Here is a 24,165-nt window from a genome sequence, read left to right as displayed (position 1 = left end):
TTTAGTCTATAAATTGCTTTGGGCACTATGGCCATTTTCATAATATTGCTTCTTTCTATCCATAAGCATGGAACGTTTTTCCATCTGCTTGTGTCCTCTCTGATTTCCTTGAGTAGTGGTTTGTAGTTCTCCTTGAAGAGGTCCTTAAATTCCCTGGTTAGCTGTATTCCTAGGTATTTTATTCTCTTTGTAGCAATTGTGAATGGGAGTTAATTCATGATTTGGCTCTCTGCTTGTCTGTTGTTGGTGTATAGGAATGCTTGTGATTTCTGCACTTTGATTTTGTATCCTGAGACTTTGCTGAAATTGCTTATCAGCTTAAGGAGCTTTTGGGCTGAGTTGATGGGGTTTTCTAGATATAGGATCGTGTCATCTGCAAACAAAGACAATTTGACTTCTTCTCTTCCTATTTGAATGCCTTTATTTCTTTCTCTTGCCTGATTTTCCTGGCCGGAACTTCCAATACTATGTTGAGTAAGAGTGGTGAGAGAGGGCATTTTTGTCTTATGCCAATTTTCAAGGATGATGCTTCCAGCTTTTGCCCATTCATTATGATATTGGGTGTGAGTTTGTCATAAATGGTTCTTATTATTTTGAGGTATGTTCCTTCAATGCTTAGTTTATTGAGAGTTTTTAACACGAAGGGATGTTGAATTTTATCAAAGGCATTTTCTGTGTCTACTGAGATAATTAAGTGGTTTTTGTCTTTAGTTCTGTTTATGTGATGAAGTACATTTATTGATTTGTGTATGTTGAATCAGCCTTGCATCCTGGGGATGAAGCTGACTTGATCATGGTGGATAAGCTTTTTGATGTGCTGCTGGATTTGGTTTGCTAGTATTTTATTGAGGATTTTTGCATCGATGTTCATCAGGGATATTGGCCTCAAGTTTTCTTTTTTGTTGTATCTCTGCCAGGTTTTGGTATCAGGATGATACTGGCTTCATAAAATGTGTTAGGGAGGAGTTCCTCCTTTTCAATTGTTTGGAATAGTTTCAGAAGAAATGGTACCAGCTCCTCTTTGTACCTCTGGTAGCATTCAGCTGTAAATCCATCTGGACCTGGTCTTTCTTTTTTTTTTTTTTTTTTTTTTTTTTGGTTGGTAGGCCATTTATTACTGCCTCAATTTCAGAACTTGTTATTGGTCTATTCAGGGGTTCAACTTCTTATTGGTTCAGTCTTGGAAGGGTGTATGTGTCCTGGAATTTATCCATTCCTTCTAGATTTTCCAGCTTTATTCGCATAGAGATTTATACTATTTTCTGATGATTGTTTGTATTTCTGTGGAGTCAGTGTTGGTATCCCTCTTATAATTTCTGATTGTGTTTATATGAATATTCTTACTTTTTTTCTTTGTTAGTCTAGCTAGCAGCCTACCTATTTCTTTGATTTTTTTCACAAAACCAGCTCCTATATTCGTTGACTTTTTTGAAGGGGTTTTTTGTGTCTCTCTCTCTCCTTCAGTTCTGCTCTGATCTTAGTTATTTCTTGTCTTCTGCTCTCTCTGGGGTTTGTTTGCTCTTGATTCTGTAGTACTTGTAGTTGTGATGTTAGGGTTTCGATTTCAGATCTTTCTAGCTTTTTGATGTGGGTGTTTAGTGCTATAAATTTCCCTCTTAACACTGCATTATCTGTGTCTCAGAGATTCTGTTATGTTGTCTCTTTGTTCTCATTGGTTTCAAATAACTTCTTTATTTCTGCCTTAGTTTCATTATTTACCCAGAAGTAATTCAGGAGCAGATTGTTCAATTTCTATGCAGTTGTGTGTTTTTGAGTGGGTTTCTTAATCTTGAGTTTTAATTTCATTACAATGTGGTCTGAGGGGCTGTTTATGATTTCAGTTCTTTTGCATTTGCTGAGGAGTGTTTTACTTCCAATTATGTGATCAATTTTAGAGTAGGTGCCATGTGATGCCAAGAAAAATGTGTATTCTGTTGATTTTGGGTGGAGACTTCTGTAGATGTCTATCAGGTCCACTTGGTCCAGAATTGAGTTCAAGTCCTAAATATATTTGTTAACTTTCTGTCTTGATTATCTGTCTAATACTGATAATGGGGTATTAAAGTCCCCCACTATTATTGTGTGGGGGGTCTAAGTCACTTTGTAGGTCTTTAAGAACTTGTTTTACGATTCTGGGTGCTGCTGTATTGGGTGCATATATATTTAGGACAGTTAGCTCTTCTTGTTCAATTGAACTCTCTACCATTATGTAATGCCCTTCTTTGTCTTTTTTGACCTTTGTTGGTTTAATGTCTATTTTGTCAGAAACTAGGATTGCAACTCCTGCTTTTTTCTGCTTTTCATTTTCTTGTTAAATTTTCCTCCATCCTTTTATTTTGAGCCTATGTGTGTCTTTGCACGTGAGATATGTCTCTCAAATACAGCACACCGATGGGTTTTGACTTTTTATCTTGTGATTCTGTGTCTTTTTATTGGGGCTTTTAGCCCATTTACATTTAAGATTAGTATTGTTATGTGTGATTTTGATCCTGTCAACATGATGCTGGCTAGTTAATTTTGCAGACTTGTTAATGTAGTTGCTTCATAGTGTCATTGGTCTGTCTACCTCAGTGTGTTTTTTGTAGTGGCTGGTAACAGTTTTTCCTTCCCATGTTTAGGGCTTCCTTCAGGAGTCCTTGCCAGGCAGGCCTGGTAGTGACAAAATCCCTCAGCATTTGCTTGTCTGAAAAGGATTTTATTTCTCCTTTGCTTATGAATCTTAGTTTGGCCAGATATGAAATTCTGGGTTGGAAATTCTTTTCTTTAAGAATGTTGAATATTGGCCCCTGATCTCTTCTGGCTTGTAGAGTTTCTGCTGAGAGGTCTGATGTTAGTCTGATGAGCTTCCCTTTGGAGAGTGACATGGCCTTTCTCTCTGACCGCCTTTAACATTTTTTCCTTCATTTCAACATTGGAGAATCTGATGATTATATATCTTGGGTTAGATCTTCTCATGGAGTATCATACTGTGGTTCTTTGGATTTCCTGAATTTGAATGTTGGCCTGTCTTGCTAGGTTGGGGAAGTTCTCCTGGATGATATCCTGAAGTGTGTTTTCCAACTTGGTTCCATTCTCCCCATCTTTTTCAGGTACTCCAATTAGTCATAGGTTCAGTCTTTTTACATAGTCCCATAGTTCTCAGAGGTTTTGTTTGTTCTTTTTCATTCTTTTTTCTCTAATCTTGTCTGCCTGCCTAATTTCAGCAAGATCGTCTTCAAGCTCTGATATTCTCTCTTTCACTTGGTCGATTCAGCTATCGATACTTGTGTTTGCCTCATGAAGTTCTTGTGTTGTATTTTTCAGCTCCATCAGGTCATTTATGTTTCTCTCTAAACTGGTCATTCTAGTTAACAGCTCCTGTAATCTTTCATCATGGTTCTTAGCTTCTTAGCATTGGGTTAGAACATAATCCTTTAGTTCAGTGAAGTTCTTTATTACCCACTTTCTGAAGCCTACTTCTGTCAGTTCATTCATCTCAGCTTCAGCCCCATTCTCTACCCTTGCTGGAGAAGTGTTGCAATCATTTCGAGGAGAAGAGGCATTCTGGATTTTGGAATTTTCATTGTTTTTGTGTTGACTTTTCATCATCTTCATGGATTTATCTAACTTTGATCTTTGAGGCTGTTGATCTTTGCATAGGTTTTTGTGGGGACTTTTGTTTCTTGATGATGTTGTTGTCATTGCTTTCTGTTTGTCTGATTTTCTTCTAACAGTCAGGCCCCTCTTCTGCAGGTCTGCTGCAGGTTGCTGGGGGTCCACTCCAGACCCTACTTGCCTGGGTATCACCCATGGAGGCTGCAGAACAGCAAAAATGGCTGCCTGCTCCTTTCTCCAGAAGCTTCTTCCCAGAGGCACATTGACCTGATGCCAGCCAGAACTCTCCTGTATGAGGTGTCTGGCGAACCCTGTTGGGAGGTATCACCCAGTCAGGAGGCATGGGATCAGGGACCTACTTAAGGAAGCAGTCTGATTGTCCCTTAGCCAAGCTGGTACGCTGAGCTGGGGGAATCCCCCTTGTCTGGATCAGCTGGACTCTTTAGAGCCAGCAGGCAGGAAAGATTAAGTCGGCTAAACCTGAGACCCCGGCCACCCCTCCCCCCAGGTGCTCTGTTTCAGGGAGATGAGAGTTTTGTCTGTAAGCCCCTGACTGGAGTTGCTTGAATTACTGCAGGGAGGCCCTGCCTAGTGAGGAGGAATGGATCCAGGTCCCACTTAAAGAAGCAGCCTGGCCACAATCTGCCACAGTCACTGTGCTGTACTGTGAGGAGTACCGCCCAATTCAAACCTCCCAGTCTCCCTAATACTGGCCGGGAAAACTGCCGATTAGAGCCACAGTAATGGTGGTCACTGCCCCGCCTCCCTCAGTCATCCTAGGCAGACTCCAGGCTGCTGTGCTGGTCAGCAGGGATTCCAAGGCAGTGGGTCTTAGCTTGCAGGGTTCCATGGGAGTGGCACCCACTGAGTGAGGCCATTTGGCTCCCTGGCTTCAGCTCCTTTTCCACAGGAGTGGATGGTTCTCCTGCCTCACTGGAGTTCCAGGTGCCGATGGAGCATGTACAAACTCCTGAAGCTCAGTGCCTGTCCGGACAGCTGCTGACCAGGGCAGCTGCCATGGGTCTGCCCAGTTTTGTGATTGAGACCCAAGGCCCTGGTGGTGTAGGCTCCCAAGGGAATCTCCTGATCCACGGATTGCAAAAATCTGTGGGAAAAGCACAGTACCCTGAGTGGGTAGGACAGTTTCTTGCTGCCTCCCTTGGCTGGGGGAAGGAGGTCCCCTTGCCTTGTGCAGCTTCTGGGTGAACCATCACCCCACCCTGCTTTTCCTTGCTCTCTGTGGGTCACACCAACCACCTCGTCAGTCCCAATGAGATAAACAGGGTACCTCAGTTGGAAATGCAGAAATCATTCGTCTTTTGCATTCCTCTCGCCGGGAGCTGCAGACCGGAGCTGTCTCTTCTCGGCCATCTTGGCTCCTCCCCCAGTCAGCTATTTATTGACTGATTTGTTAAAATCAGTGAATACATATTTATTTAGTTCTTAGTAAAGATGCTAGGTGCAGGGGATGAGAGGTGCAAGGAATACAGCTGAGAACAAAAAAGACATAGAAGCATTTTCTATATTTTTATCAACTGGTCATGTTTTCTCTTTGGTTAGTTAAGAGTGTTCTTGTCTTTGGCCTACTGTCTTATCAGGCCTTAGTGTTTTCTTTTTAAAGTAAGTTAACTACCCTTCTATAAAAAATAGTAATCCTTTCCAATATAGCAAACAATTTTCTCCAATACATTGTTTGACTTTTAATTACTATTGTATTTATTAATTAGGGACATTTAAAGTTTTTATGTACTACAAATATATATATATTTACAATCTTTTATTCTGTAATTTCTCCAATTGCTTCCACATTTAGACATGTTTTGCCTAAATGTTTGATGAATAATTGCATCTGTTTTTCTATATTTAACTTTGTATTTATCTCTTCCATATATCTAGAATTTGCTGTATTGCAGGGAGTGAGATGAGATTATAAACTAATTGTTTCTTCTAAATGATTGATGAATTTGTTCCTTTTAGGACTCACAGACTCCCTTAGCTGCCTTCTGATGAACAAAATTGAATAAACCTTGTGTATCTTATACCTTAAACTATTTAAATTCTTAAAATTTCTTATATGGTTAAGGGGTACGTCACCAAAGATGGATTTACCTTTAATTTTTAATGATTAGTCTGTCCTCCTGGGCCAAGTTCACAGTCTGACTAGCTTTTCTTGCTAAGCACAAAAGAAACTGGATGGATCAGCACAAATCTATCATTTCAAACAGAAAAACAGTGCTTAGAAAGTGCCCTGACCTCAGTGAGTCAGGAAAGCCAACTACATGTCTGAAGGAAATATTTAGCTCAGAATTACGTAATCCAAGTCCATGGTGATTTGCATTGCAAGGGTCATGGCCAGATAGCACATAGAATTGTGCCTGGAATTTAATATGAGGTAAGTGGCTGTTGTCGATTAAGCATTATTCCCAAGAGCCACTCTAGTCATTGTGACCTTCACCCTTTCAGGATGACTTCACCTACAGAGGAAAGACAGGAGGGCCTGGGAGCAACTGGCTGCTCCAGAAACATGCAATGGGCCCCTCATGTTCAATGGACCAATATATAAGCTGTGGAAGAAAAAAGACATTGCTTTTTGAGAAGCTTCTATAAAATCTGCTGTACAATATTGTACTTATACTTAACTATATTGTGCACTTAAAGTTTGTTAGGAGGGTAGATCTCTTGTTAAGTGTCCCTGACACAAAGGACATTTAACAAAACAAAACAGAAAATAACAAAACCAAAGGGGAAAGAAGAAACTTTTGGAGGTGATGGATACATTTATTGCTTTGATTGTGGTATTTTCCCAGGGGTATACATACATATGTCAAAACTCATTGAACTGTATACTTTAAATGTGGGTATTTTTGGTGTATCCATTATACCTCAATAAAGCTGTAAAAAAAAAAAAAAAAAGAAAGAAAGAAACAACTCTGTCTGTCCTGGTCAAGCTGTTGGATGCTTTTTTGAAATTAGGGATATGGACTCTGACGAGAGAAGTGAGCCATTAGACGCCAAGGTAAATACCATCCTGACAAGTCTCCAGGTGCCTAGGAGAGTGCAGGGCCAATTCAGATGACTGAAGGAGTGACTGGGGGATCATGGGCATGGTAAGCTTAGGAGAGGCTTTGAACCATATGGTGTGAAAACCCTGCTCTGAGCTGTAGGTGAATGTGGAAGATTTTGTTTAATTACTAGTAAAGCCATTTGAAATGTGCAAATGTGGCAGTGTCAGACTATCCAGTAAGACTGTAATGTTTGTTAAAAATCAGTCAATAAATATTTATTTAGTGCTTAGTAAAGATGCTAGGTGCAGGGAATGCTCGGTGCAAGGGATGCAGCTGAGAATAAAAAAGACATAGTTGTTCCCTCTTGTGGTATTTATAGCCTAAGGGAGAAACAGACATTAAACAAGTAAGTGTAAATAAGGAACTGAACAACCAAAATAAGCAAAGTAATCTTTATACCATAGAAGCCTCTGATGCATGTACTATTTTCTGGATTCTTTCAGAATACACAGTTAATGCTGGCCAAAGCTGCTGCAAGTTCTATGCACTTTTGTTTGACCTCTTGAAAACAAAATGAATTCCAGCTGTATTTCTTCTTTTTCACTTTGAGAAAATGATTAAATCTTCAATTTTATTAATTAAACACAAATGACTCTAACCAAGTTTCGTTAACTTTCCGTCTGTGAGAGGCAGACTAATGGCCTCTCAAAGATGGCCCTGTCCTGATCCCAGAAACTGTGATTATGCTAGCTTACATGCCAAAGGGGAATTGAAGTTGCAGATGGAATTACAGTTGCTAATTAGCTGGCTTTAAAATAGGGAGGTTAATCTGGATTACCCAGATGGGTCCGATGCAATCACAGGGGTCTTTAAAATGTGAAAGAGGATAGCAGGAGAATTAGTGTGAGAGTGATGAGATGTGAGAAGGACACAACCAGACATTGCTGGCTTTGAAGATGGAGGAAGGGGCCAGGAGCCAAAGAATGTGGGCTCTGCTAGAAGCGGGAAAAGACCAGGAAACAGGCTCTCTTATGGAGCCTCCAAGAAGAATGCAGCCCCACCAACACCTTGATTTTAGCCCCATCAGAGGTCAGATTTCTAACCTACAGAACTCTAAGATAGTAAATGTGTTCTTTTAAGCCACTGAATTTGTGGTCATTTGTTATAGCAAGTACAGAAACTAATACCCTACTCTATCAGTTCAATATATCCAGCATTCCCTCCTTCCTTTCTTAATTCTGAATAATATAACTTATTTTCTCATTTTCAAGTTGATCTCTTTACCTGCAGACTTATTTTCATTGATCATCTTCTTTTTTTTTTAAAAAAAAATTTCTCTAATCTCTCTCCCCTCTTCAGTCTATACAGGGAATTCTATTTCTTTCTCTTTTAAGTTACCAAAGGACTCCTAGTTGTTTAACATAGAAGCTCGTACTAAATCTTCATTAATTTCACTTTTCTACTTTTTACTGAATTTTCCGAAACTTTTTTCTCTAGCTTCTAAATCATGAAAGAGACAGACACAGAGAGAGAGAAGGAAAGAGAGAGAGAGAGAATGCCATACAAAGTGAACAGAAAGACTGAACATTTTCTGAGTGGAGGAGATGTTAGTCATTTCTGTTTTGTTATTAAGTTCAGAAGTGAAACAATGGAAAGGTCAAAAGGTCATGGGTTCTACATGATAGCTGATAGCATGAGACATGTCTTTGGCTGAACTTAGCCCTAAGGATGCTGATTAATGATCCAAGTCAATCTGGGGTGAAATCTCCCACTGTGATAGGTCTGTGCAGTGCCTTCCTCCTCCAACACATATGCACTTCATCATCTGCTCATTTTTATTATCAGAAGCTTTCTTGGGTGAGCTGTACAACTTACTGTAATGAAATTGAGAGATGCTAGCTGGCCCAGTGGGGGTGCTGAATCCCCAGCAAGATGAGGTAATTTGGGTGATAGCATTTTATACTCTCACCATCATCATCTTCTCTGTAAGGCAGTTCAACTCCAGGCCCTATCCAAGAGCACAGAGTTGTTAGAACACCATAGAAGTCTTATTACCAAGTAGGGTCATGTCTAAAAAGGCCCCACACTCTAGATTTGGAATAGAATTAGTGGAGGGTACCAAGAAATTTCTTTTCCTATATCTGGACATGGAATACATCCATTACCTAATATGTACTTTGATCTTTTCCTTTAGAAAGTATTATATCTCAGTAAGACCAGACATTATTTTTTGGTCATCTAAAGCTAGTTTACTCCTGCAAAATAAATAAAAACTCTTTTTGCTTTAACATTATGTGAAACTGATGAACACTCACTTCCAAAACCAATATGTGCCCCATCCACTCTTTCTTCACCAGGCCCTTCTGTCTACTCCCTCCAACTGCTATCAGGCTATTTGTCTCACAAACTTATAAGCAGCTCTGGGTATGTTCTGACAGGTGAAGAGAGCCATGGTGCTAGGCACACAGCTGAACAGCTGGCTGTTCAGCTCCAGAAGGCAGAGAGGGGATCAATGAATGGATGGATATTCTGGTGGGGCAAGTTGCAGCTCAGTGTATAAAGGAAGTTCTCTTAACAAAATTGCACAGCCATGGAGAGTGTTCCCTGGTGAGTCTCCATGCTCCTCCTCCCAGAAAGCTTTCTAAGGAGGTTGATACAGGGGGAGGCCAGCATGGTGAGAAAGGTTGGATTACATCATCTCCAAAGGCTTCTCAACTCTACATGGTTAAGAATCTATATTTCTGTCATATCCAACTTTTCTGTGGTGTCAATAAACTTGGGTTACTTGAAACTGTAGACCCTCAATATTATGCAGCCCTAGAAGGTCAGAAAGTATAACCCTCTAAACTTATATCTAATATGAATTAGTAAAAATCATTGATGAGGCATCTCAGATATATCTCACCTTGGTGGATAAAGATTTTGCTGATGAGTGAAAGGTATCTCCTAAATATCAACGAAGAGGATATCATTTGATTAATATAAAGTGAGCATAAGCAAATTAAACCTAATTATTTCAAAAAGGTGCATGCTTTTTCTGTTTACAAAAATAGTAATATGGTTTGGCTGTGTCCCCACCAAATCTCATCTTGAATTGTAGCTCCCACAATTCTCATGTCTTGTGGGAAGGACCCAGTGGGAAGTGATTCAATCATGGAGGCAGGTCTTTCCTGTGTTGTCCTTATGATAGTGAATAAGTTTCACAAGATCTAATGGTTTTATAAAGAGGAGTTCCCCTGCACAAACTCTCTCTTCCCTGCCACCATGTAAGATGTGACTTGCTCCTTGCCTTCTGCCATGATCGTGAGGCCTCCCCAGCCATGTGGAACTGTGAGTGAATTAAACCTCTTTCCTTACCACTATAATTTCCTTTGTAATTATAGTCTCAAGTATGTCTTTATCAGCAGTGTGAAAATGGACTAATACAGTAAATTGGTACCAGTAGAGTGGGGTGCTGCTACAAAGATACCTGAAAATGTGGAAGTGACTTTGGACTGGGTAACAGATAGAGGTTGGAACAGTTTGGAAGGCTCAGAAGAAGACAGGAAAATGTGGGAAAGTTTGGAACTCCCTAGAGACATGTTGAATGGCTTGGACCAAAATTCTGATAATGATATGGACAATGAAATCCAGGCCCAAGTGGTCTCAGATGGAGATGAATAACTTGTTGGGAACTGGAGCAAAGGTGCCTATTGTTATGTTTTAGCAAAGAGACTGATGGCATTTTGCTCCTGCCCTAGAGGTTTGTGGAACTTTGAACTTGAGAGAGATGATTTAGGGTATATGGTGGAAAAATTTTCTAAGCAGCAAAGCATTCAAGAGGTGACCTGGGTGCTATTAAAGGCATTCAGTTTTAAAAGGGGAACAGAGCATAAAAATTTGGAAAATTTGCAGCCTGACAATGCAATAGAAAAGAAAATCCAATTTTCTGAGGAGAAATTCAAGCTGGCTGCAGAAATTTGCATAAGTAACAAGGAGCCAAATGTTAATCACCAAGACAATGAGGAAAATATCTCCAAGGCATATCAGAGGCCTTTGCAGCAACCCCTCCCATCACAGGTCTGAAAGCCTAGGAGAAAAAAATGGTTTTGTGGACCAGGATCAGGGTCCCTTTGCTGTGTGCAGTCTAGGGACTTGGTGCCCTGCATCCTAACTGCTTCAGCCATGACCAAAAAGGGGCCAACATACAGCTCAGGCCATGGTTTCAGAGGGTGGAAGCCCCAAGCCTTGGCAGCTTCCACATGTTGTTGGGCCTGTGGGTACACAGAAGTCAAGAATTGAGGTTTGGGAACCTCTGCCTAGATTTCAAAGGATGTATGGAAATGCTTGGATGTCCAGTCAGAAGTTTGCTGCAGGGGCAGGGCCCTCATGGAGAACCGCTGCTAGGGCAGTGCAGAAGGGAAATGTGGGGTGGGTGCCCCCCACACAGAATCCCCACTGAGGTACTGCCTAGTGAAGTTGTAAGTAAAGGGCCAGCATCCTCCAGAGCCCCAAATGGTAGATCCATCAACAGCTTGCACTGTGTGCCTGGAAAAGCCACAGACCCTCAATGCCAGCCTGTGAAAACAACTGGGAGGGAGGCTATACTCTGCAAAGCCACAGGGGCGGAGCAGCCTAAGGCTGTGGGAGCCCACCTCTTGCATCAGCATGACCTGGATGTGAGACATAGAGTCAAAAGATATCATTTTGGAACTTTAAGATTTGACTGCCCCATTGGATTTTGGACTTGAATGGGGCCAGTAGTCCCTTTGTTTTGGCCAATTTCTCACATTTGGAATGGCTGTATTTACCCAATGCCTCTACTACCATAGTATTTAGGAAGTAAATAACTTGCTTTTGATTTTACAGTCTCATAGGCGGAAGGGATGTGCCTTGTCTCAGATGAAACTTTGGACTGTGGACTTTGAGTTAATGTTGAAATGAGTTGAGACTTTGGGAGACTGTTGGGAAGGCATGATTGGATTTAAAATGTGAAGTTATGAGATTTGGGAGGGGCAAGGTCCTGAGTGATATGGTTTGGCTGTGTCCCCAACCAAATCTCATCTTGAATTGTAGCTCCCGCAATTCCCACAGCTTGTGAGCGACTCGCTGGGAGATAATTGATTCATGGGGACAGGTCTTTCCTGTGCTGTTCTCATGATAGTGAGCTCATCTCACAAGATCTGATGGTTTTATAAAGAGGAGTTCTCCTGCACAAGATTTCTCTTCTCTGCCACCATGTAAGATGTGACTTGTTTCTCCTTTTCTTCTGCCATGATTGTGAGGCCTCCCCAGCCATGTTGAACTGTGAGTGAATTAAACTTCTTTCCTTCATAATTACCCAGTCTTGGGTATGTCTTTATCAGCAGCATGAAAATGGACTGATACAAATAGTGTATGTTCTCTGTCAAAGAAAACCATGCTTTACAAAAATATATAAAATTAGGAAGTAAATATTTCATGTTCTCTTAGAGATACCCTGTTAACAGGTTGGTGTTGTTTTATCCAACTTTTTTCTATACGCATACTAGAATATCAAGCTAACTAATTTTAAAATATTCTCACGACAGGAGAGTATTATATTGCATAGTATCTTTAAAAAGAGGAAACCTCAGCAGTAAGACTTTTTTCTGTGGCTCTACCCCTTGCCAGAGCAGAAGCTAGGCTGACTCTAAAAACCATTTCCAGTTCTGTATTCAGGAGTAGTTGAAAGAAGGGCAAATCAGAAAGGTGGCATGATCAATGGAAATATTTCTGAAGTCTCTGAATATTAATTGGGCACCTATTAGCATATAAGGGTCTCTAAAGACATGGAGGTACAAGTCAGAAAAGTTTCCTTGGAAATAGAATGATGAATAAGACATTGTCCCTGATGTCAAGGAGCTAATAGCCTAATGAGGAGAGATACATTTTTTGCAGTTATATGTTTTTTTTCCTCATATAATTCTACACCACAAACATGCTGGTACAGATATTGCACAGCTAATTCAGAATGCAGGATAAGCTCTTTCCCTTAGTATTCAAACTCACACAGCATGAAATGTTGCAAGAAGCAATCAGTAGTTCCCACACCAAGAGCTGATCTAGGAATCTCTAGCGGTCTATTTGAAAAGCCTGTATGTTGGCTGTTCTGCTAAACTACTGCTAGCAAAGGGGAAATAATAGGCTATTGCTTAGCTTATAGCTTGAAATGTATGTCCATATCTTGAGAACGTGCTTCAACATAGGTTTCTCTTCTTGTGTGATCCTCCATTCCATCAAAGGCAGATTACAGTGCCTCCTGAGCTGAGCTGATTAGGGTGCCAGGCAGAGGGGCATGTGTTCACTGCTCCTGGTGATGTGTGAAGCAAGACAAGGAGGAGCTTTGCTCCCCTGCATTTAGGAAACCAACACATAATGAAAGGTCCTTGGATGGCTATGAATCTGAAGGCTCCATATGTAATGCCTGGCATTGTCAAGATGATAGATGGGGTTGTTATAGTTTCCTGAGGAAAGGAAGCCAGTCAAAACAGCCATGTCCACTGATTTCCAACACATCAGTTTTCCTTCCCAAACATAGGACTTGTTTTTTTTTTTTTGAGAAGGAGTCTTGTTCTGTTGCCCAGGCTGGAGTGCAGTGGCACAATCTTGGCTCACTGCAAGCTCCACCTCTCAGGTTCATGCCAGTCTCCTGCCTCAGACTCCTGAGTAGCTGGGACTACAGGTGCCTGCCACCATGCCCAGCTAATTTTTTGTATTTTTAGTAGAGACGGGATTTCACCATGTTAGCCAGGATGGTCTCGATCTCCTGATCTCCCCGCCTTGGCCTCCCAAAGTGCTGGGATTACAGGTGTGAGCCACCACCCTGGCCAGGACTTGTTTTTATAATCAAATTTATGATGATCCCAGGGACTTAGCTGACAGCAGAGTAAAAAGGAAATAGAATCTAACGGGCAACACTGACTAGGCTGTGGCTCTATTTTTAGACATGAACATCACAAATTGATGTCTTGTCTGGAACTCATCTACATGCTGAAGTGATACATTATAAAACAGTTGCAGAATCCAGGCTTGCTGGGACTAGTCAGTGAAATCAATTACCTGAGCACATTATTTCAGATGCTTATTCCTTCACAGAGGATGTACTTTTTGCATAAGAATGTGACAATACTCACAATTTTTGGAGGTATAGCCTCAGCCAAGGTAAAAATTATCTTCTCTCTTATAAAAGGGGGCTCTATGTATCTAGGGGTCTTACTACTTACAGACAAATGCATTCCACACTTGGAGCTTCTAGCCGGCTTCATATTTGCCTGACCCTTAACTGTCCCTTCTCCTTGAAATTTTTAAAATGTTGCCAGTGATACTGTGTCTGTGGCCGTGAAAACCACATAAAGAATTTCTGCAGGTAACACTTCAGCTTCCATATCAGAGGTCACAAAAGTTGTGGCAATATCTAGACCACAGAAGTGTTTGTCCAATACACTTGTTTTTGGTTTTTTTATTTGCTTTTTCCATTTTGAAAATTATTTTTTCATTTGCTCTTTTATTTTTGACAATATCTTTTTTACAGTTTTGTTGAAATATGATTGATACAAAAACTATACATATTTAATGTATACAAGTTGATTAATCTGCACACATGCATATACCTACCATACTATCAGTGTGTCTGGAGTTGGTTCCTTCCAGTGGGTTCATGGTCTCGCTGACTTCAAGAATGAAGCTGCAGTTACCTCTGTGGTGAGTGTTACAGCTCTTAAAGATGGCACAGACCCAAAGAGTGAGCAGCAGCAAGGTTTACTGTGAAGAGCAAAAGAGCAAAGCTTCCACAGCCTGGAAGGGGACCCGAGCAGGTTGCTGCTACTGTCTGGGGTGGCCAGCTTTCATTCCCTTATTTGTCCTTTCCCATGTTTCATTTTTGTCCTATCAGAGTGCCCTTTTTTCAATCCTCCCTGCTATTGGCTACTTTCAGAATCCTGCTGATTGGTGCATTTTACAGAGTGCTGATTGGTGCATTTTTAGAGCACTGATTGGTGCATTTTACAAACCTCTTGCTAGCTACAGAGCGCTGATAGGTGCGTTTTTACAGAGTGCTGATTTGTGCATTTTACAAACCTCTTGCTAGCTACAGAGCACTGATTGGTGCATTTTTACATAGCGCTGATTGGTGCATTTTACAATCCTCTTGTAAGACAGAAAAGTTCTCTAAGTCCCCATTCAACCCACGAAGTCCAGCTTGCTTCACCTCTCAATCCCCCCTCTAAACAGGACACACCAATTGCTGTTGAGAATTGGGTGATGACTGCTCTAGCTACTTCCTGCTGGATAGGGGCAAAGAAGGGGCCCTGCAGTTGTAGTGTCCTCCAGAGGGGAACTCTCTAGGCCAGTCAAAGGGCCAGTGGGTTGGGCCAGGGGTCCTCAGTAGAAGTTGTGAGTTGAGCTCATTTGGGGTTCCATTTGTAAGACCATCTGTAGTTTGATGGCCTCAATCCTGGAGGAAATAAATTTGACAAGGAGGTGAAAAAATACAGGGCCTGAAGGTGAGTAATAGCAAGATGGCTGTCACGGGACCTAGAAAAAGGAGAAGCCATGTCGCCCAACTCCAGAGGTTGGTATAAGAATTTGAAAGACATTGTCTGATTTCAGAAGCCTTTTTCCTGTAAATCCCAGGCAGTGTCTTGTACTATCCCTGACTGGTTAGTGTAAAAGCAGCATTCTTCCCCTAAGAAGGTGCAAGGTCCTCCTTTCTCAGCAGTGAGGATGTCTAGGCCTCAGCAGTTTTGGAGAGTCACTGCTGCCAAAGAATCTATTTGGGATTATAGAGTAAGGATAGATATTGTTATTTCTTGCAAACTGTCTGAGAAATCCTTTGAGAGTGTGTGGTAGTAGGATAATGAAGTAGATAAACCTGCTATTCCAGTTCCTGTAGCAGTGGCCATTCCTAACCCTATTAGTTGTATGGTCCTGTGCTGATGGACTTGAGCTTTGAGGGGCACTGATAGGGTCTGATTTCCTGGGGCAATGTCAATGTTGGGACTTAGGAAGACTAAGGTGTAGGTGCCTGTGCAGTTAGTGAGGAGGCTTATATAGGTTGAAGTTCCACATAAGAAAAATATGCCTTGGCTGGGTAGACAGAACTGGTTGTGTATGTTTAAAAGGTGAGTGAGTTTATTATTTTCATTTTCCCATAAGCTTTGGGGAAGCCAAGTCTAGGAATCATTTCATAAATTAGGACTTTAACCACTTTCTGAGGTTTCTCTGTCTTGCAGGGGAAGGCTTCTATCCAATTTGTAAAAGTATCAGCACAGACCAACAAGTATTGAAATCCCCTTAACTTAGGCATATGGGTGAAGTCTAACAGCTAGTCATCTCCAGGATAGTGCCCTATTCTTTGTTCCCCCAGAGGAGCATTATGATGGACCAAGGGATTATTTCTTTGGCACACCTCACATGCTTTGACTACTTGCTGGATGGTCCAGAGGAGATTTGGTCCTGCAAATAGGGATTTGGCCATCTGATGAGTGTTCTCAATACTCATATGGAAAGTTTGGTGAAAGGTCTTAAGTATTTTCCACTGGCTGACTTCTTGCATGAGTACCTTTCCCTCTTCTCTTGTTAACCACCCAGAGGGGAGGAAACTATGGCCCCATGAAATTCCCCATTCTGTTTTGGTTGGGGAATACTGGGGCTTAATCTCTTGGAGAGGGTTGTTCCATACCAAGGGTCCTTCCATACGTATTTCTAATAGGAGGTTCCACCTGGCAGCAATTTTGGCCTCAGCGTCTGCCCAACGGTTTCCTTCTGCCTTTTCTCCTTCACCTTTTTGATGGCTTTAGCACTGTAAAACTTCCACCCCTTGGGTTTTTGCACTGCATGCAATAACTCCATGATTTCCTTGTGGTATTTAATGGGGGTTACCCCAGAGGTTAGAAACTCCCTTCCTTTCCATATTGCAGCATGGGCATGTAGGATTAGATGAGCATACTTGCTATCTGTATACACATTTATTCTTTTTTCCTTTCCCAGTTCTAAGGCTCAGGTAAGCACCACTATTTCTGCTAACTGGGCGCTGGTCCCTGCGGGAAGAGGCTTACTTTTAAGTACTGTTACATCACTAACTATGGCATAACCTGCCCCTCATATCCCATTCTTCCCAAATGAACTTCCATTGGCATGTAGGTTAAGGTCAGGATTAGCTAAGGGGAATTCTAAGAGATTCTCTCAGGTGGCATAAGTCTGGCTACAATTTGTTGGCAGTCATGCTCGATTGGTTTCCCCATCTTCTGGGAGAAAAATCGCAGGATTGACGGCTGCACACATGAGTATTTTAAGCACCAGTCTCTTAAGGACTAGTGCCTAATATCTAAGCAGGCTGTTATCTGATAGCCATAAACTTCCTTTGGCACCTAGTGTGCCATTTACATCATAAGTAGTCCAGATGGTGAGATCCTTTCCTTGTATTATTTTGATAGCCTCTGACACTAAGATGGCCACCGCTGCAAATACCCATAAACAGTGAGGTCAGCGTTTTGCTACTACATCAATTTCCTTACTTAGGTATGCCACTGGTTGTGGGGTTGTCCTATGAGTCTGAGTAAGGACTCCAAAAGCTATTCCCGCTCTCTCTGTGATGTATAAAGATAAGTTTTGTCCTGTGGGATGGTTTAAGGCTGGAGCTTGTACTAAGGCCTGCTTTAAGGTTTTGAAGGCTGTTTCTGCCTCTGGTTCCCATTCTACTAGATGAGTATTTGCCCTCTGGGTCTCCTTGATTAGAGTATAGGGTAGCCTGGCCATCTCGCTGTACCCAGGGATACATAGTTGGCAAAAGCCGGTGATTCCAAGGAACCCCCACAACCGTTGTAATGTCTTAGGGTGAGGATAAGCCAGTATAGGCTGTATTCATTCCTTGCTGAGGGCCCTGGTTCCTCTGGCTAAGATTAGGCCTAGATATTTGACTTGCTGTAGGCAGAGCTGGGCCTTCAATATAGACACCTTGTACCCTTGATTAGCTAGAAAGTTCAAGAGATCTAGAGTAGCCTGCCAGCATGAGGCTTCCGAACTGGTAGCCAAAAGTAAATCATTCACATGCTGAAGGAGCAGAGTGCCTGGACTTGAGAAGTGGCCTAGATCTTGGGCCAGTGCCTGACCAAATGGATGATGGCTATCCCTAAACCCTTGAGGCAAGACCATCCACCTAAGTTGGGACGTGTTGTCTGTGGGATCCTCAAAGGCAAAGAAAAACTGGGAGTCAGAGTTCAGGGGAATGCAGAATAAGGCATCCTTCAGGTCCAGAACAGTAAACCATTCTTCTTCCTCGGGTATTTGAGAGAGCAGGGTATAGTGGTTAGGTACAACTGGATATAGAGGAATTACTGCCTCATTGATGAGTCTAAGATCTTGCACTAGTCTCCGCTCACCGTTCAGTTTTTGTAGTCCTAGAATTGGGGTGTTGCAGGGACTGCTGAATTTTCTCACTAAGTCTTGAGCTTTTAAATGTCTAAGAATATCCTGTAATCCTTTACGAGCTTCAGGCCTAAAGGAATATTGCCTTTGATAAGGAAAAGAGGTAGGGTCTTTTAGGCTGATTTGAACTGGGTGGGCATTTTTTGCCCTTCTGAATTGTCCTTCCAATGCCCAGACTTCAGGATTGATTCCCTCCTCATGTAGGGGACAACAAATGGTAACTTGTTCCCCATATTCATATAGATAATAGCTCCAGCTTTGGCTAATATGTCACTCCCCAATAAGGGTGTGGGACTTTCAGGCATAACAGGAAAGGCATGTGAAAAGAGCAAAGTCTCCCAATTACAACTGAGGAGGTGAAAGAAATACCTGGTTACAGGCTGTCCCAGGATTCCTCAGATGGTAATGGATCTTGAGGACAGCCATCTGGGGCAGGAGATTAACACTGAGAAGGCTGTGCCAGTGTCCAGCAGGAAGTCAATTCCCTGGCCCTCAATGGGTAAACTCAGCTGGGGCTCAGTGAGGGTGATGACATGACCTGGCGCTTGCCCTGGACACCCTCAGTCATGTTGTTGGATCATCTGGTTGGGGGCTTCTGGCCCAGAGAACCTTTGTCCTCTGGAGCAGTGCACCTTCCAGTGATTGCCTTGGGATAGTGGACATGGGTGAGGGGGTGGCTTGTTTCTCATTGGACAATCTTATTTAAGATTGCAAACCACACTGATAAAAAGCCCTACCAGGTGATTGGCCTGCTCCATTCTCTGTCCTCTCTGAACCACCGAGGTTTGTTTGTCTGAGGGCCATGACTAAGGCTGTGGCCTTTCTCTGATCTCACTTTTCTTTTTCAGCCTGTTCCTCTTGGTCCGTATTATAGAACACCGAGGTTGCCAGGTTTAATAATGCTTCCAGGTTTTGTTCAGGGCCCAGGGCTCACTTTTGGAGCTTTCTCCTGATATCTGCGGTTGATTGGGTAATAAACTTATCTTTGAGGATCAATTGACCCTTGATGGAGTTGGGTGACAGGGGAGTATATTTTCTTAAGGCCTCCCATAGTTGCTCAAGGAAGGCAGAAGGATTTTCTTCCTTTCCCTGAGTTATGGTGGACATCACTGAATAATTCATGGGCTTTTTCCTAATTCTCCTTGGTCCTTGTAGAACACAGGTCAACAGATGTTTGTGACTCCATTCCCCATGATCTGAACCTAGGACCCAGTGGGGATCCGTACCAGTGACGGTTTGCTGACTGGTAGGGAATTTGTCCCTTTCTTTGGCTGTCATTCTATCATTTACTTGACTAAGATATCAGGTATCTCCAAACTTTCAGGCTGCAGCTAAAGCCACATTCTTTTCATTAAAGGCCAGGGTTTGATCTAACAATGGTCTGACATCTCTCCAAGTGAGGTTGAAGATTTGCCCTAGACCCTGTAGGACATCTATATACCTATCAGGATCATCTGGAAACTTTTCCAGGTCTACCTTGATCTGCTTTAAATCAGAGAGGGAGAAGTGGACATGTAGCTGGGTTGGGCCAAATTCCCCTCCCCCTACAGCTTGAAGGGGACATAACTGACAGCCGGGGGGTTTTTGTGGTCCCTTGGAGATTTCTTTGCTTGTTTCCTTCTGGGTGGGAGAGATTAGAGGAGGCTGATCATTAATAGGAAGGGGACCTGTAGGGAAGCTAGGATGTAGGGGTAAGCTGAGAGGTCCTCCTGTGGGATGTAGATTGCAAGCTTTGTGTAGTTGTGGATTATCCTTCAATGAAAAGAAAGCTTGGACATAAGGCATTTCACTCCATTTGCCTTCCCTCTTACAGAAAAGGTCAAGCTGCAGGATAGTATTGTAATTTATACTTCCCTCAGGTGGCCATTTTTCCCCATCAGAGAGAGAATATTAGGGCCAGGCCATAGTGCAGAAAAAAGTGAGCCACTTCTTTTTCAGGGTTTGCGGGTCAAATTGGTCCCAATGGCTTAGGATGCATTTCAAGTGTGAGCCTCTTGATGCCTGAGCGTTTCCTATCTGAAAGAAAAAACCGCCCATGGTTTTGGTTTGTTTTTTTCCCTGCCCGAGAACCTGCAATGTTCCCTGGACCCTGCTGTTCGGAATAGTTGCACTTACTGAAGCAGCAGCGGAAACACTAGATTTCCTCCTAGACCACAAAGAGGACCGAGGAAGGTCGGATTTAGTGGCCCTCACCAACGCATTCTCGAAAACCTGCGCCATTGCCTTTCCTCTTAGACCACAAAGAGGAACAAGAAAAATCGGATTTAGTGGCCCTTACCGATGCATTCTCGAAAACCTGTTAGAGTCCTAAGCGTTACCCTTGTCCTATAAAGATAATATGCCTCAAAGTGGAGTGGAGGGCCATATCTTGAGGGAGGGAAGGGATCTCCAGGGTTGGAAGAGTGATGCCTTTTGTCCTCACTTCTCATCATATGAATAGGAAAGATAAAATTTCTGAGGCTCCCCATATCCTAGCTTCAGTAATAGCCTTTGTTAGGCCTGCTAGTCTGAGGGAGGGTCCTAAAACTCCAGATAGTCCCCCCCACCATGGGGCTTTGGTCCAAATTATGTCTTTCTGATTGGTGAGCCCAGGTGCCTAAAGAAGGGAACAGAGTCCGGAAATTTATACTAGAAATCATTCTTATAGGAGAAACTAAAAGAGCACCAGGGACAGGGAGTGGTTTTTAGAAGCGGCACTAGCCTTCTAAAGGCTAAAGGAGAAGAGAGGCAGGAGGAAGTTTGTCTGACAGGCTTTAGGACCCAGGAGGCAAGGGCCCGGATAGAATAGATGGGCGAGTCTCACTTGGGCAACCTAACTTTGAGAGTTCCACTCCCTGCAGTGTTAAGGAACTTTTTGTCAGGACCCCAGAGTTGAATGGCTTTCCTCTCTGTCGACCCTTGGCTCAGCCCAGAAGCTCAGGAAAAGCAGAAGCTGGTTCCAGGCAAACCAAAGCTCCCAACTCAAAAGAGTTGGGGGTTGTTAGAGAGCCCTTTCCTAGAAAGCCTGACACCTGTGTCTTTAGTCAGGTGGCTGCACTAGTTGCTTTTAACTGGCTGACAAGTGTCCGGTGTTTAACCCCTGAATTCTAAGGAAAAATAGGACAGAATAGAAAGTGAAACGGGTCCGAAGGTACTCACCGTGTGGCAATATCCCAGACGAGTCCGATGGTACTCACCGTGTGGCAATATCCCAGACGAACACCCAAGATGTGTCCGGAGTTGGTTCCTTCCAGTGGGCTTGTGGTCTCAGTGACTTCAAGAATGAAGCCATGGACCTTCGTGGTGAGTGTTACAGCTCTTAAAGATGGCATGGACCTGAAGAGTGAGCAGCAGCAAGATTTACTGTGAAGAGCTAAAAAACAAAGCTTCCACAGCTTGGAAGGGGACGTGAGTGGGTTGCTGCTGCTGGCTGGGGTGGCCAGCTTTTCTTCCCTTATTTGTCCTCTCCCATGTCCCATTTTTGTCCTATCACAGTGCACTTTTTACAGTTTTCCCTGCTATTGGCTACTTTTAGAATCCTGCTAAAAGTAGGGGCATTTTACAGAGCACTGATTGGTGTGTTTTTAGAGCACTGCTTGGTGCACTTTAAAAACCTCTTGCTAGCTACAGAGTGCTGATTGGTGCGTTTTTACAGAGTGCTGATTGGTGCATTTTACAATCCTAGCTACAGAGTGCAGATTAGTGCATTTTTACAGAGTGCTGATTGGTGCATTTTACAAACCTCTTGCTAGCTACAGAGCACTGATTGGTACGTTTTTACAGAGCTCTGATTGGTGCATTTTACAATCTTCTTGTAAGACAGAAAAGTTCTCCAAGTCCCCACTCGACCCAGGAAGTCCAGCTGGTTTCACCTCTCATCACCATAATCAAGGTAATAAATATATTCATTACTGTCAGTTTTAGGACACAGGTAATAAATACATTCATTTCCCGTGTCCCTTTGCTGCTGCTGCTTCTTCCTTCTCTTCTTCTTCTTTTGGTAAGAATGGTTAACCTAAGATCTACTCTCTAAATAAATTTCTAAGTGCACACAGTGTAGTGTTAACTATAGGCATATTGTGGTAGAGCAGATCTCTAGAACTTATTCATCTTGTGTAACTATAACTTTTATATCCACTGAACAACGCCCCATTTCCTTCTCCTTCCAGTCCCAGTCCCTAGCAACCATCTTTCTATTGTCTGCTTCTGTAAGTTTGACTATTTGAATTTTTTAAGAGACAAGGTCTCACTCTGTCACCCAGGTTAGAGCGCAGTGGCATGATCATAGCTCACTGTAGCCTTGAACTCCTGGGCTCAAAGGATCCTCTTGCTTCAGCTTCCTAAGTAGCTGAGACTACAGGCATATGCCGTCATACCAGGCTAAGTTTACTTTTTGTAGAGACAGAGGTCTTGTTATGTTGCCCAGGCTGGTCTCAAATTCCTTGCCTCAAGCGATCCTCTCTCTTCAGCCTCCTAAAGTGCTGAGCAGTTTGACTATTTTAGATTCTTCATGTAAGTGGAACCATGTAGTCACCTTACACATATTACGATGGCTATTATTTTAAAAATTAAAGATAATACGTGTTGGTGAGAAAGAGAAATTAGAATATGTGCATAATGCATTGGGGATATAAAATGTCGTAGCTGCTATGGAAAAGAGTATAGAGGTTCTTCAAAAAAACTAAAAATACAACTACCATATGATCCAGCAGTTCTACTCCTGGGTATATGTTCAGAAGGATTGAAATAGTAATCTTCAAGAGATATCTACACTCCATGTTCACTGAAGCATTATACACAATAACCAAGAAGTAGAAATAACCCAAATGTCCATTGACAGATGACTAGATAAAGAAAATATGGTGGCCGGGCATGGTGGTTCACGCTTGTAATCCCAGCACTTTGGGAAGCCGAGACTGGCAGATCATGAGGTCAGGAGATCGAGACCATCTGGCCAACATGGTGAAATCCTGTTTCTACTAAAAATACAAAAATTAGCTGCGTGTGGTGGTACACACCCGTAATCCCAGCTACTTGGGAGGCTGAGGCAGGAGAATGGCTTGAACCCAGGAGGTGGAGATTGCAGTGAGCTGAGATCGTGCCACTGCACTCTAGCCTGGTGACAGAGTGAGACTCCATCTCAAAAAAAAAAAAAAAAAAAAAGAAAAAGGAAAAGAAAAAGAAATAGAAAAAAAAGAAAATGTGGTAAATACAGACCGTAGAATATTATTCAGCCTTAAAAAAGGAGGAAGTACTACCATTTGTGACAACATGGATACAACTGGAAGGCATTATGCTAAATGAAATTTGTCACAGCACACACACAGTTTCTCTGAAAAACTGAAACAATATTTGACAATTAGGAGATCTATAAAAATTCACATTTCTGGTTTCTTTCGAAAAGATTTTGAATCTCAGAACTCCAAGTTACCCCCCATGGTAGCAATAGCTGGAGCTGAGGAGCAGAGACTTTACAGAGGAGGTGGGCTTTCCAGTTGGCCTCAACCCATACCCAAACTGCTTCTCTCCTCTATCTGCTTGATCCCTACAGACACTTGTGTTCTTTCCTTTAATCTCCCTCTGCCCCCTTTGGGTTATCCTTCTTTGTGGCTTCCAACTTTGACTTCCTCTTTTTATTTTTGCCTTTTTCAGAGACAGGGTGTTGCTCTGCCACCCAAGCTGGAGTGCAGTGGCACAATCACAGACCACTGTAACCTCCAAGTCCTGGGCTCAGCTGATCCTCCCACCTCAACCTCCCAAGTAGTTGGAATTACAGGTGCACATCACCATGCCCAGTTAATTTTGTTTTTTGTAGAAATGAGTCTTGCCATGATTACCAGGCTTGTCTCTTGAATTCCTGGCCTCAAGTAATCCTCCTGCCTCAGCCTCCCAGAGTGCTGAGATTACAGGCATGAGCCACTGCTTTTGGCCAACTTCCTCTTGACTGATAATCAGTTTAACAGAATTTTCCCTCCATCTGACCTGGCGTTCACTAAAGACTTGGTTTCTGATCACTCCCTGGGTACACATGTCAAAACAGAAGAGCCTTACTCTCACCCATCCCCTTTTGTAAGGTCAAAAGGACACTACTCAATGAGCCTGCAGTGCCTGGTGGCCCCAAGCTTTCAGGGAAGAAAGACTGAAACACAGAATTCCTAACTGC

The sequence above is a fragment of the Pan troglodytes genome, chromosome 7 (assembly GCF_028858775.2).
Source record: "Pan troglodytes isolate AG18354 chromosome 7, NHGRI_mPanTro3-v2.0_pri, whole genome shotgun sequence".
Taxonomy (NCBI): domain Eukaryota; kingdom Metazoa; phylum Chordata; class Mammalia; order Primates; family Hominidae; genus Pan; species Pan troglodytes.
Note: the sequence above shows the minus strand (reverse complement) of the source record.